Source organism: Grus americana, chromosome Z, assembly GCF_028858705.1.
Source record: "Grus americana isolate bGruAme1 chromosome Z, bGruAme1.mat, whole genome shotgun sequence".
NCBI classification, from domain to species: domain Eukaryota; kingdom Metazoa; phylum Chordata; class Aves; order Gruiformes; family Gruidae; genus Grus; species Grus americana.
Genome location: NC_072891.1, coordinates 33,909,795 through 33,925,708, shown reverse-complemented (window position 1 = coordinate 33,925,708; position 15,914 = coordinate 33,909,795). Strand labels below are relative to the sequence as shown.

Below are 15,914 nucleotides of genomic sequence, written 5' to 3'. Positions count from 1 at the left end.
ACATCCTCTGAGGCGCATTTCCAAAAGACACCAACCTTTGCATATTAAAAATACAAGAACAATTAGTTTCAACTTTTAAGAAAAAAAAAAAGAAAAAAGAAACCCAAAAAAACCCAAACAAAACCAAAACATAACACACCCCCCCCGAACAACCAAAAAACCAACCAATAAAACAAGTATTTAATATAAAGTACCAGACTCAGTACAGGCTGGGCCTGTACTGTTCATATACCCTCTGTCTCTGCTTTACTGGGCCAAGAGTGCTGGCTACTATTGGCGGACCACACATAGAGATTGTTGGCCTAGATGACCTCCAGAGATGCTTTCCACCCTAAATTAGTCAATGGTTTTATAACTATAGCAGAAACAGCCAGATGTCATTCCTACACCTGTCCTCAGGTATGCAGTACCTTTGTATCTAGTCAGACTGTCAACTGTGCTTAGCCATAAATCTATTTTAAAGCTATTTTAGGTATCAAGATTATGCTCAGGCATTATGAGTCACTTGAAAGGAGTGAACAGGTTACTTACTCACACAAAAATCATTGAGCCATCTTTTGCAGCAAGCCCAGGAGCACGTCGTAACCACATGCCGAATCCTGGGGAACAGGTGTGCTGTACAGACACACAAGAAATACACATGGGCACACAGGCACAGATGCAGACATGTGTCTACAGAAAAGTCACGGTTTGTGCTCAGCAATGAGTGCATCTAAAAGGGTTGTATTCCATTCTGTGTACAATCTGTCCCGAAACAGCCCTCCATGCAAAGATCACTGTAATGTCAGAGAGTTGGAAAGTTCCACAATGAGAAGCAATTTTCTCACAAAAAGTCAAGCTAGTGCAGAAGATTGATCTTTGGGCTTGCATTTTTTACATGTTTTAACCAGCCAAGAATACAATTACACAATAGCAGTAAGTTTCATTTTAAAAGGTAGAGAAAAAAAACATGCAAACTTTAAAATACATATTTGGAAATGTGTGGGAGAGGTAAAGACATTTCCACACGTAAGAGAACCATAAAACAACAACTAAGCTAATATTCAAATTGAAGTTGTGCACATGCAACATTTTGACATTCAAATGTTCATATTGCTGAGACTTATTTTTCTAAACAGTGATAACCCCACGATTCTCTCCTCCCTTCAGGCAAAAAGATGGTACTATGCTATAGAAACATAGAAGTTTCTCAAGTCTCTATTTGTTTCAAAAATATTTGGGTTTCCTTTGATAGAGACAAGAGTTACTATTACTGAACCTTGCAATTTCTCTATTTTTATAATTCTTTTTAATAAGAGATTTAATACTTCCCTTTCATTGTATCAACTGGTGAATTTATTAATTTAGTTTATAAAACTTTTCAACCAGAATTTACAAACTTCATTCTGTAGTTTGGATAGTTGGCTTGTAGGTGACATATTTGATGTACTTTATAAATAATGAAATTTATAAGAAAAAGTTCTGTCTTCAACCTCTATTTGACGGTATTTCATAGTGAGTAGCTTAAATTTTGAGTATGCATAGGTTAACAGAAACAAAATTGTTTTGTGAAATCCAGTTTTCACCTAGGTTGCTTTTATAAAAACAAGGGGTTTCCATCTTGAAAAAACAATGAAGAAAGAAAAAAAAGAAAAAAGAGGCTGAGGGGAGACCTTATTGCTCTCTACAGCAATCTGAAAGGAGATGTGTGTTGGTCTCTTCTAGCAAGTAATAAGTGATAGGACAAGAGGGAATGGCCTTAAGTTGTGCCAGGGGATGTTTAGATTGGCTATTGAGAAAAAATTCTTCACCAAAAGGGTTGTCAAGCATTGGAACAGACTGCCCAGGGAAGTGGTTGAGTGACCATCCATGGAGGTATTTAAAAGACTCATAGATGTGGTGCTGAGGGGCATGGTATATTGGTGGACTTGGCAGTGCTAGGTTAATGGTTGGGCTTGATGATCTTAAAGGGCTTTTCCAGCTAAAATGATTCTATGATTCTATGATCTGCAGAAATTTATAGTTGATCCTTCAATGAAGTCAATAAAATGTTAAATATGTCAGTATCAGTTATACCTGTCATATTAATCTTTGGATGCAATGATTTAAGATTATTTTAGTGATAAAACAAAAACTTGATAAAAGATAGAGATTTCAAACATGCATTTATTTAAATAAAAATATTGGATGATATGAAGACCATCTGCAAACATGATTATTAGGTAAATGACCATTTTCTTTTTTTCAAGTATAACTGCATATAAAATGATGCCTTTTCCTTCTTAAAGTTTCTTTTGACCAGAAGAGGGAGTTAGTCAAATTTATGATGGTAATTTTTATGTAATATATAAAAGAAATATTTTGTAGTAAGTGTAGAAATAGACCATTCATGAAATTTCATGAAACTTTAAGTAGGTTGCAAAGTATTAATAACTAATGGAAAAAAATAAAATAAGTACAAATTAATAACCTTTAACACACGGAGATTACTATGGAAAATATGAAATTAAAATGAGAATTGCTAAAATCCAACTTGCATAACTTGAACTTAAAACAGGATCAAGAAGATTAAAATAAATAAATAAAAAGTCCAAAAGAATACAAACTATTTTAGAATTAATGTGTCATCTTGAGCTTTTAATGTGAAATGCTAGTGTCTCTTTAGTCTAAGATCATTGTCCCACTTAAGAACTTAAGGGTCTTTTAGGGTTTTTTTATTCCTTTTATAATCTTCTGGTAGTTATAATCTCTTTGTGTAAAAAAAAGAAGTGTTTTTAATATTTTTTTCAGGCTGAGTGCAAATAACTACATGACTGAAGCATTTTTGACATTATTATTATTTTAGAAAGTTTGGGTTTAGTCCCCTTATGGATAACTTTTCACCTCTGTTACTTGACCTTCTAAGAGACTTTCTGATCCAATATTAATGCAAATTACATTGTCATGTTTTGTGACTTTTCTATACTTATTGCTCAGCTGTAGCCTAGATTCACAGATTTTTTTATTTATTTATTTTTTAATCACTAATGGATTTGCAGCTAACCTATGGCTCCAGCCATGGTCAGTTGCCTTCAGTATCATTGATGTATGCATTGTGCTGATAAGTACTGTGGTTCATTTTCCTCTTGGGTAAGCACAGTTAAAAAAATAAGGGTGGGTGGGGGAGAGAGAGAAACTCTCAGACTAATAATTACCTTAGCTTGAGACAGAGATGGCAAAACACACTTGATTGCTTTCTAACCTTCAGTACTGTGTAATGAAATATGGCTGCTTCAGGACAAAAAACGTGTGATAGCTTCTTGTCATTTTAATGTTATTTCACTGAATTCCTCAAAACTGCATTTCATTCAGCATTATCAGTGTGATAATGTTTTAATTAAAGGGCAAATCTTAGTCTAATTATGAATTCTTTCCCCACATCAAAAGGACTGTCCCTAATATTCTCAGTGTCATCATTTCATATTACATTTTAATTTGTTAGTTCATCTGAACTGAATATACTAATATGTAAAGAATCATTCGTCATGATTCAATGATCTAACAAAGCTTGTTGAAAGGTGAAGTGATTAGTTAAAAGAAAGAAGATTTCAACCTTATGGAAGATATTATAAAATAAATTTTGTATGCAAGAGTACTTGTATCACACAGGAATACAGGAAAGACTGTTATTCTGAGATGTATTTTGCTGTATCACATAAAATTTTGTCTGTTTCTTGATTAAAAAAAAAAAACAAACCCAAACCCAAAAAACTAACTGCACAACAAAACTTTTAATTCCCTGCTAGAGAGATTTTAATTCAGCAATAGTAATTGGCGCTGTATGAAGATCAAATATAGACCTGGCCAGATAAATGGATAAACTCAGAAATTATGTGTATCTCAAAGTGCTCCAAGAAATGTTTTTCTGTATATCTGCATGTTCACATAGTTCTGTCATTAGTATTCTATAATTCCTTTATCTAGAGCTAAAAAAGTAAAAAAGGGAAATGAATCAACAGAACTGGAGAAACATATTGATATGTAGCTGATTAAAACTAAGAAGAGATTTGCATTTAGATAATCACACTTCTTTTAACATAATTTGGTTTTAAGAAAAATCACACCTATTCTTTCCTTATCTTGCTACAAAATTTGTGTAGGTATCTCTAAAAATCCAGCTGTTTGGGGGGGCTTGCTATATTTTCAGTGTTTGCTACATCATGTCATCTGTTGACATCACAAATAACTCACAGTTACTTTTATGCCTTGCTTCATCTGCAGATGTTTAGATAGTATACAAAGCATTTGAGAAACAGCAGCATTCTAGAAATATTATTTCCATAGCTGTCCAGGCAATGAGATCTTAGAATTAATATCTCATCCATTTTCCTTTCATTTCTATTTGCATCATCAGCAAACACAATCTTGGCATTGTTTATTTTAGGATTTACAAGTAAAATGGGTTACAATAACATTTTACAAACATAGTGTTAACATTAGCATTAGAGTTTTAACCAGGCTTTTGAAGAGAATCTTCCGGCTGCCTCCACTGACCAGGCTTTCTTTCACTCTGTGTCCTGGGTCTGCAAACTGGATACCTTCCAGATGAAACTGAAGTGGAAAATCTGCTTCAGGAGTGCACAGAATATGACCCAACTGTTAGTGGTGATTCATTCTTGAGTGACAGACAGGAGTTAATCTCAGTTAAAAGCACTGAATCACATACAGTTTCGATGTTGGGTCTGAGCACAGACTGGGGACTGCCTCAGTCTTTTACCAAATGGTGTTTAATATTCCTGTGTTGTATCAGTTTTCAGTGATTGAATTTGAATTTTGAATGTTGAAATCTGACTCCTGAATCTCTGAATGCTTGCTTTAGGTCCCCCCCACATTTGTGCGGAGAGCTAAGCAGTGAGATTCACAAAAACCACACTGAGAAACTACCTGTAGCTAGACCATAAGTAATGATAAGGACAAATGTATTTTTTTACACCAGATTTTCTCCAGTACTTCAATATCTCTCCAACTGATGTAGACAAGTATCTTCTTCAGTTCTTTGCTTTGAAAATTGTGGTGGGTTGAGCCTGGCTGGGGGCCAGGTGCCCACCAGAGCCGCTCTCTCACTCCCCTCATTCACTAAACAGGGGAGAAAAGGCATAACGAAATGCTTGCAGGTCGAGATAAGGACAGGGAGAGATCACTCACTAATTATCGGCACGAGCAAAACAGACCAAACTTAGAGAGGGAATTCATCTAATTTATTACTAGGCAAAACAGAGTAGAGGAATGAGAAATAAAATCAAATCTTAAAACACCTCCCCCCACCCCTCCCATCTTCCTGGGCTCAACTTCACTCCCGGCTTCAACCTTCCCCCCCTCAGTGGCACAGGGGGACGGGGAATGGGGGTTATGGTCAGTTCATCTCACGGTGTTTCTGCCGCCTCTTCATCCTCAGGGGGAGGACTCCTCTCATCGTTCCCCTGCTTCAGCATGGAGTCCCTCTCACGGGGTGCAGACCTTCAGGAGCAAACTGCTCCAGTGTGGGGTCCCCCACGGGGTCACAAGTCCTGCCAGCAAACCTGCCCTGGCGTGGGCTCCCCTCTTCACGGGTCCACCGGTCCGGCCTGGAACTTGCTCCAGCGTGGGCTTCCCACAGGCCGCAGCCTCCTTCAGGTGCCTCCACCTGCTCCGGCGTGGGGTCCTCCGCGGGCTGCAGGTGGAATCGCTACACCCCCTCATCCTTCCTCCATGGGCTGCAGGGGGACAGCCTGCTTCACCATGGCCTTCACCACGGGCTGCAGGGGGATCTCTGCTCCGGCGCCTGGAGCTCCTCCTCCCCCTCCATCTGCACTGACCTTGGTGTCTGCAGAGTTTCTTACATCTTCTCACTCCTCTCTCCGGCTGCAAAAGCTCTCTCTCCAAGTGTTTTCCTACTTCTTAAATATGTTATCACAGAGGCGCTGATTGGCTTGGCCTTGGCCAGCGGCGGGCCCGTCTTAGAGCCGGCTGGCATTGGCTCTATCAGACACAGGGGGAGCTTCTAGCAGCTTCTCACAGAAGCCACCCCTGTAGCCCCCCCGCCACCAAAACCCTGCCACACAAACCCAACACAAAAATTCTTCCAAAAATTCCTGAGACCTTTCTCTTACTTGGGGTCATTCCTTTATACCAACAGACAGCAATGACAATCACTTCTCTCCCACTCCAGCTACAGCTAGGTGCAGAATATTCACTTATTGCGTGATAAAGCTGTCCCGATTCTCTGTTTCTTCTGATGGAACTCAAGAGCACGTCCAGTTTGTTTTCAGTAGGAGGAGAAAAGTGGGAGATGTTGACAGATGTGGACTGAGGTTATGGTCAGCCTTCCCTACACAAACTGTTCCATTTTGCACAGAATTCAACAAATAACAAATAAATAAATAACAAATTCTATATGTTCAAAGAAGAAAGGTGGAGTGATTGTAATTCCCTACGCTACTGCTTATTTCAGTTGATAGAAACCCTGATTTTCAGGATATCTCTGCATCTTTGTGTTATACAGGACATCTGACTCCTATCTAAGCTATCTGAACTTTTTCTGAGAAATTCTACATTCCCACAGCATCTAATTTTACTGATACAGATTGCAGTTTAAAAGTCACAATGCAGCTAATTGAAAACCCTGTTATAAGACTCATCTCATTAAATACTGAAATGCAAGCACCTCTTGAGTGAAATGTGGCAGCTGTTAAACTGTGAACAGCAATACTGCACAAGAGCTCAGGACAGTGAAAAAGAACATTGTATCTAATTGAAACTGCAGGAGAACTGTTAGTAGAGGCAATGCAATTATCCAAACTGGAAAATGTCCAAAATAATAGGGTTAACATGCATGCCTTTTCCTTGGTTTTTAATGTTGGAGGAGGGGGCAAATGAGACTGCTATTGTGATACATTAATGTGTAAATCATTAGAATTTGTGACACTAATATGTAAATAATTAGAATTCTACTTATTTGTCTCAAACCAGAAGATCCTCTTTAGAAGAAAGTCCACTACTTTATAGGATCAGAATAAGCTAACTCAGCAGGAAGTGTTATCAGTTTACCCTCTTCACCACAGCTGTCCTTTTGGGTCTCTTAAGTTGTGTTCTGCACAAACCCTGAACTCAAAGTCAGCGTGCTGGCTCAGAAACACAACATCTCTTAAAGAGTGGTTTTACACAGTGATGTAACATGAAAAGCAAGCATTGGTAAGAAGCTACTCTTTTCCTTGCAGCATGATGCTGCAAGTGTGGTGGTGGTGGCAGCTCTTTTGTCCCCTTGCCATTTACTCATATCACCACTTATATGTTTGCTGAAGCAAGCTTTTGGTCAGTTCTTTACTGTATGCCCCTTCAAGTAAAAAAGTTTCTTAACAGATTTTTTTTTTTTTTAAATTCATTAACATAAAGAATTACCTTTATTTCATCTGGAAGAGTTTCCTCCCTGTCCTTCATATATGCTGTGTGAAGCAACGCAAACTTCCTATCCCATTGATATTAACGGTATATCAAGCTTCTTTCAGGCTGAGAAAAAGCATCCCTTGAAAGTTATCACCTTCAATATACAATTCTGCAGGAAGAAAAGCATGTGCAGCCAAGACATGGGGTAGAAAATACCATTTCCTTTAGAGATCTGAGACTGCTGCCTCTGAAATACTTTCTCAGAAGGAAATAATGCTAAAACTAGAATCAGAAACAATAACTGTGCAATGGGAAAAGCTTTTTAATGTGTTCTAAATTGCCAGGAGAGTTACAAATAAAGGGTCCGAACTAGCTGATGAGATAATTCGTGTCAAGTTATTACAGGTTAATGGAAAAACCATAGATGTAAATAAGCCACCTTACAAAACCCACAATTACAAAAAAGGGCCATGCTTTTAGTGATGAAGATATTACATAGTTACATAGCTGTGTTACTAAAGTTAAGAGGCTGAAGAGAGACAGCAAACCTAAATGGTTAAGATGGTCTGGAGAGAAGGGGCAGAGGAAGGAGGAGGAGGAGGAGGAAGGTAAAGCTTTCAGTGAGGGTCTTGTTTTTGGGGGGGGGGTTGAGAGAACAGTGATGTAAACACAAGAACATGCCTATCAGAAACGTTTGAAGTAGATGGAGTATCTCTAAATGTACAGAAAATGGTAAGACTTAAGGGAAGATGAGAATGTTTTGTCATATTTTTTTTTTCCTGTAAGTTTTAGTACTAATAAAAAACATTCCCTTAGGTAGGGTTGACTATTTACTGGGGATAGCTTCCAGAAAAACTAAAAGTGGAATAGATAAGCTGAGATAATAACAGATAGCACCTGAGGATATTGATGTTAGTCCTATGCTAAAAGTTACTGTGTTGTGTAGCTCTTCTTAGACACTTGAAAACAGAGGTGCTTAAAGATCTGAAGCAATGCTGTGAAGGTGGCTGAGTCACTGTAGGAAAAGTTAACAATGAGTTTATCATGGTGAAAGACAGAGGACAAATCACATATAGCTTGAATTTGTTTAGTGGATAAACAGTGCTCTCTGGGTGTGTTCTACATACGTTTTAGGAAAAACGTAAAATAAACCTAATAGAGAAAAAAAAGTCAGATGCATGGATATTGTGGAAATGTTCCTCCTTCAGTATTCTATGTTACATGTCTTGCACAGAAAACATTTTCCCTGCTAAAAATTAAAAAGAAATCAAAGACAAATATTACCTTTCCATCCATTTAATGGTACAGTGATGTGACACGTTAATGTCAGTATTGCAGGCTGATAATATGGTACAATTACCATTGTATCACTCACAGGTGCAATTCAGCTGCCAGAACTAATACAGACCACTTACACAGATTCTGACCCCCTACCCCTATCAGAGGTTCTGATACTCTTTTATGAACTAATATGAATCAGTCTGGGTATAATTCTGACACTGCTGTCATTGCACATTAGTATAACTACTCTCTTTGGCAGTAGCAGAGTCCTGTAGTGATTTTGAAAGAGTAATGTTAAGATGTGCTTTTAGGAGTATGATGTAATGTATGTATGATGAAGAGATATTGTATTTATTAGGTCATTATCAGCATAATGATTAAGAATACCTCTATATCATATGTACAAGAGCAGAGTCAAGTATAGCATGATCATACAGAAAATTTTACATTTCCTTTAATAATAACTTCTGGACTTAAAACATTCACTGTTGCTTTAATTTTCTGCCTCTTTATGGTTAAGAAACTCTTCACAAACTGTAAGAAAAGTAAATAACTTCAATGATTTTGGCCTGATCTGCATGCTCCAGTGGGCTTACTCACCTCTGGACTATCAAACTTAAGGTCTATGTGTTCAAATTTATGCAGAAATAGCGAAACAGGATTAAATTTCTGGAACATTCTACTTAAGAAGCTAGTGAATGAAAATACTCATACTTTTCCTATGGACCTGACAATAATGGAAATTGTTGGAATTACACAATGAACAGTTGTTTAGTGCTGTTGAGGTAGAACACAAGGAATTAAAGTGCTCCTTGGATTTAAAGTCAAGAGTATCAGAAAACAAAGATATTGAATGCAACTTCTGTTACTTATTTATTTTTTACTACAAAACAGACATACAAATCTTGTCTAAATGGGTGTCATGGCTATTTTTTTGTGCCTATAAATTTAAGTCAGGGTATTACCAAGAATTCCCAGCAGTTTCCTCTTTTTATAAGAGTAAAAATGGAGATCAGTCAGTATTTTATCCAGCTTTCTTATTCTGATGCAAAACTGAAGATGTAATACCTTTGACTGAATGTTAAATATTTGTGTTAGATATTAGGTAGTTAAGTAGGAAGAGAAAGATCATGCATCTTCTGTGCTTCCAAAGATGTATTAATATTTAAAAATTATCATTTAGTGGTACCATATGAAGAGGATTTTGGAGATTAATATGCTGTGACTAGAAGTGATTCATTTCAGTCCTAATTCTACATCCAGCTAGACAGTACTTAAGAAATAAAATTCTTCTCTCCTGTGTACTGTGTTATATAAGGAAAGTCACTTATAGATATGAAATTAACCATGATGCAACGAGGACTTCTGGATGGTATCCCAAGACAGCATTTTGTATATATTTTCCTCTTTTTTTCCTCTGCTGTGAATTAATAATGTGTTTATGAACACATGTCTTGGAGAATGCTTTTCTATTTATTTTCATTTTGTAGGTGTTTATAAGCTATGCATTTTATGTGTTGATATCACTTCATTCTCCCCTTGTAGAAAGATTTGGTACACAAAAGAACTCTTGTTTACTGTCCCTATTCTGAACACTTGTGCTTTTCCAATGTGTGTATTTACCTATAACTGACAAGCTGTTGCAAGGAATTAGATATTCCCTAGCTAGCTGGCCTTTACAAAAAAGATGCTTCAAGGCATTCAACAAACTGAAATACCTCACATTTTCTTAGCTTGAAATTTCTAATAAATCAATATGAGACATTCATACATTAAAGTTTAAATACTTTTTTTAAAAAGTCTTTTGACAGTAATTGAGTGTATTTTCAACAGAGGTTTAATTTTGATAGAGATTCTTATTTTTTTCTTTCAATTTCATCAGATAGTATTTTGCCTCAGATAGTAAATATTTCATACTACTGACCGACACTTAACAGTTGGCACAAGTAAGTATACAACAGTCAGATCTAGTTTAAAGGCCTCTGGCTGCAACTTTATTAAGAAATACCATTCCATAAATAAGCTAATGTTTACTCAGTGGCTTTATATCCATGGAAGAAGTATTCACACACACATCATCAGAACTGCTATAGCTGAGACCATAAGTCTCCCATCAGTCCTAGTCCCAAAAGAAGGATCAGATGCTCTTGATTAAGATGCCTCCATAAAAAAATCTCAGAATAGCTGTTGAAGTCATTAGCATCTGTCTAGTCATGGCAACACCTCTTTAATTTTCAACTCTGAGATACGGCTTGCAGCCTGTATTTTCGGAAGAATTAGCATGCTTGGAAAAGCACCTGAACACCTAACCTACACAGGTGCTTTTAGAAATCACATTGATGAGAATTAGATGATTAAGTGTTTTGGTAAATCTACATCTGTCTTTAATGTACTGAAATACCTTTCTAAAGTCTTAGGGCTGAGGCATCTTTCATAATATAATCAAGAAAAGGCATGAGGTGGTTTAACCTTGGCTGGATGCCAGGTGCCCACTGAGCTGCTCTATCACTCCCCTCTTCAGCAGGACAGGGAAGGGAGAAAAGATGGAAAAAGATGGAAAAACCCCCATGGATCAAGATAAAGGTGGTTTAATCAAGCAAAAGGCTGCATGCAGAAGCAAAGGAAAAACAAAAGATTTACTGTGTACTTCTCATCAGCAGGTGATGTCCGGCCACTTCCCGGGAAGCAGGGCTTCAGTACGCATAGCAGTTGCTCCAGAAGACAAATGTCATAAATAACGAATGCCCCCCCTTCCTCCCCTTATCTCTTAGCTTTTATCGCTGAGCAGAGGCCATACGGAACGGAACGTCCCCTTGGCCAGGGTGGGCCAGCTGTCCCAGCTGTGTCTGGTCCCAAGGTCTTGCCCACCCCCAGCCTGCTGCTGAGGGGGGCAGAAATGTTGGAGGGACAGCCTTGATGTGTGCCGGCACTGCTCAGCAGCAGCCAAACCCTGGTGTGTCACCAGCACCTTGCTGGCTACCAATGCACAGCACAGCGCTGCGAGGGCTGCTCTGGGGAAAATTAACTCCATCGCAGCCAGAACCAATACAAGGCATAAGACAAACCCAGAAAAAAAAAACCCAAAAAACCCACCCACACCAAAAAAACCCCCCAAAAAACCCAAACAAACCTATGCCTGGGGACAGAAATATACTGCCCAGAGTAGCTTTTTCTTTTTCTGCATGATATACTTCATGGACATGGAACAAGTAAGGAACAGGCCTTGGATTTCAGGGCACAGGAATTCTGCTATTCAGAGAAAATACTAAGAGTTCTTCAAAGAACAAAGCTGCTGTGTCCTTTTTTCTGATCGTACACATCATGAAAGCAGAAGTATGAAATAGCTCAATCACTGTTTAATGCTTGATCAGATGAAGTGGAAGGGAAGATTATTTTCTGTTCAGGAACGATGTGGGTGCATAGCCCCCTCAGTCTTCATTCCCAAAGCTCCCCAAAAGTGAGCTTGAAAAGTGAGGTTGAAATTCTTCAACTGGAGATTACCATAAACCATCTGAAAGCAATGCAAAAGATTAAGCTATTTTTGCCCATTGGTAGAGGCTATGTTCATGCTATGTTCATGAAATATCTATTGTCATAAAATATCCTTTGGGCTTTTATGAGTGAATCAAGTCACTTTACCTTTTCAGTGTGAAATCTTGTAACTTCTGTGCATACTTTCATCATTGTAACATATCAACTTCAGTGACCTTGTTGTCAATTGATACTAATGTAAATAAGGTAAGAAGGAATTAATTCACACTGGCCAAATATCACACAGGTCACTTAGTTGCTGCCAAGAAACCTGTTTGTTTTCTTAAACAATCAATAAAAGCTCAAAACACATCTTTGATCTCTGTTTAGGTTCAGTGCGTAGCTCTTATTTTTCAGTTCCTGTCACTCTTCTTGACACTAACTCTTTATTTCTGGAATTCTTGTAAACATTAGTCCTTCAAGTAAAACATAATTCAGCTTCAGGTCTAGTAAAACTGACATGGGGGAGACGAGGTTGGACTACTATTGGAAGCCAATTACTAAGTTATCTGGAAGGTCTATTGTCCAATAACTGATTTTAAATTATAAAGGAACACCATAGAAAAGTTGGTATTTTGAGGAATGGGTTAGGAAGGACAGCAGAAGGGAGTAACAGTTTCATGAGGAAACACGTCACTTTTAGCTGCCAAACAGACATCACCTTGGTGAGGTGGCACCCCAGGACATGACTGGTTTGCCTGTATTCAAGAATAAGCACTTGGTGCTCTATTGCATATTTATTATCCTGAGAATAACATCCTGAAATTAGATATCTGCCATGTGAAAGGAACTCTTGCCTTCTTCTATTTTTTTTAATTATTTTTTTTTTTAAGATGCTGTGAATTAGACACTTTGAAATAGTCCTGTGTGCTTTCACTGATCCTTACAGATTCTTAAAAGAAGTGCATAGGTTATTGAATCTAAAGAATTCAGTAGCCTTTCTTTCACTTCAAAGATATGCCCCCCTCTTCTAAACTCAGTTAAAGAATTCTTGCAGAATATGACGTACTCTTTCTTATGCCCTCCATATAGATATTGATCAGTAAACCCCACTTGAAACATTTCAACAAATCTGACAAGTGACAAGATCAGTCACTGCTCTTAAAGGTGAGCTGTGGAAGGGTTTTAGAGTGTCTACATTATTCCATTAAGTTCAAAAGGAGGAAAGTAATAATTTACATTATAGTCACTGCTAATTACAACTTTAACTTTGCAAAGTTTAAAAGTGTGAATAAGTCACAGGAGTGTAACTCAGCTTCTGAAGTAAATTAATTCAGAGCCTAACTGATATGAACGAAGACTGAAATAAGTTTGTGCATTCTGAGCCCTTGGTTAGATCTGGTTATTTTTGTTTGGTTGGTTGCTTGCTTTTGTTGGGGTTTTTGGTGCCTTTTTTTTTTTTTTTTTTTTTGGCAGAGGAACCGGCATTATCAATAACTGTTTAGGCCAACAGCTGCACATATAGAGCAGTAATAAGCAGTGTAGTCAGTCATGTAGTGAACTGACCATATATTATTTCTGATATAAATCCTGATAGTAATTTTTACTTCTATCTGCTTTCTGCACGCTTGTCCATATTCCCAATAATATATTTGAAAAATCTTGATCCCAGATGAGTTTCAAGTATTCATTATTTATACAGTCAAATTGCTTAACAGAAGTTTCTTCATCTGTCCCCATAAAGTGAAATATCCTTCCTGGAAGCAATTAATCTTCTCCTGTTTGGACCCTTAAGATTCAGCATTTCTAATTATTGTCAGGCTAAACCCATGATCTTTATATACTGGTGTGGTGGATTTCAACCTTCTAATAATATCTCTTTTTATTCTTTAGAGCTTGCATCCCTTAACATTTCACACTTCTAATAACCATAAGTTTTTCTGAATAGAAGCATTAGGAATACTTAGTGAACACTGCGTGTACAGGTTTCATGCTAGGGGTGCATATATACCTATACTGACAGAAAAAGGTGTGAGCAAAATTGATGAACAGAGCTTCCTTCTCCAATGCATGACAATCTTAAGATGTGCACATCAGAAATGTTTGTATAGATATTATACAAGGTCAAATTACTTCCGAATAAAGTGCCAATTCTCAAATCAATCTGATAAACCTTTCATCCTTTATTATGAAATATTGCAAAAATCTGCAATGGCATATCAAAATTCTACATATGAATAGTTTTGTTGCAACAATATCAAGGACTCAGATATAGGAACACTGAAGGTAATGTTGATAGCCTACCCTAGTTATTATAATCTAATTACTATTACTTGAGTACTACATTTCCAAAAAAACAAATTAAAAAAACCCCAAACCCTGAGACAATTTATAATATTTAATAAAATATTTTATGCAGCCCTGAAAATAGTGCATTTAAGTGCTCTACATTATAGAGGTTTTATTTGAGTTGGTCTTTAAATATCATTAAAATCTGTAAACCGATTCAAGCCTGAAAAAATATTTCAAGAATTGCAAACATATATGTTTAAAAATGTTGACCCAGACTACAAATATTGAATTCTGCATCATTTTAGACTCTCACTGATGACATCTTTTAAACATTCAGTTATGAATATTGCAATTAAAAATGTTCTCTTATATGATTTGAAATTCATAATAAGACTTGTAAGAAAATTCAGAAATATCAGATACATTTAAAAGAGGAAAGAAATAACTGCAGAAGCGCATTTCCACTTTTATTGCTAATTGTTCTTTTCAGGTATGTATCAGGTATTGCAATGTTTATGAGTCATAACTCTTTCTGACTATTCCTATCAACAAACATAAATCTGTGCATGCATAAAATCATGCTATTTAACAACAGGACTGTTACCACCAGTAATATCAAATGCTTTTTTATGGTTTTTTTTTTTAGATCTCTATCCTGAGACACAGCAACAGGATGTGCCTCGGAGAAGAGTAAGTTAAAAAATTCCTTGTCCTTAATAATTTCATTATAATAGTAACTACTGGATACTGTATCTTGAGTTTCAATGAAATTAAGCCATTATCCATGAATTTTAAAAACAGTAAGCCAGTCCCACTGAGTCCTATTTACCAAGTCCTACACCATTTATTCAGACTTGACCTTGATCTCAGCAGGGGCTTTCACTAAGTAACCTACTTTTGAGTACAGTGAATTTAAACATTAACAGCTTTAGTAAATTAGTATCAAATATTTAACAGCTATGTTTCTCATGATCATCTAAAATTTTATGAACAGAGAAACATCCGAAGTGTTTTTGTTGCTTCAGGTCACTTTCCTCTAGAAAAGAAAACCAAAGGAAGATGAGCTATTCTTAAAAAAAAAAAAAGTGATAAATACACTTATCAGTGTCTTTTCATTGCTATACATCTATCTTTTCATTGATGTACATCTTCCATATGTAAAGACCACCTGGAAAATTATTTTTATGCATTTACCTATTAATCACTGGCTTTTCTCCTTTCTCTGTGCCTGAAATGTCTACCTTCCCTGTAGTGTTCGTAAAGATGCTTTTTGTTGTTAAAAAAAAAAAAAAAAATTACATAAGTCTAATATACAATTTATATCTCTGTCTCACATAGGGTACTTGATGAGCTTTAAAACTAAGGCATTTTTCATGTCCACATTTTGTACTGTTTCGATTTATCCCAATAACAGCAGGTTCAAATGCTGGTGACTCAATGGCATAGCTTGAGCAGAAATAAGAGTATCTGGTAACTGCTTGATATTGAGG

General features: G+C 36.8%; 1 protein-coding gene across 28 annotated transcripts in view; it reads left to right on the top strand.

Annotated features, from left to right (window-relative positions):
- The window catches only part of PTPRD (protein tyrosine phosphatase receptor type D), a 1,257,748-nt gene that overhangs the window by 412,415 nt on the left and 829,419 nt on the right, over positions 1-15,914 (top strand). For all 28 annotated transcript variants that reach the window (XM_054809724.1, XM_054809742.1, XM_054809753.1 and 25 more), the window contains exon 4: positions 15,071-15,114. The gene's annotated coding sequence lies outside the window, so the exon portion shown is untranslated. The remainder of the gene's footprint in view (positions 1-15,070; positions 15,115-15,914) is intronic.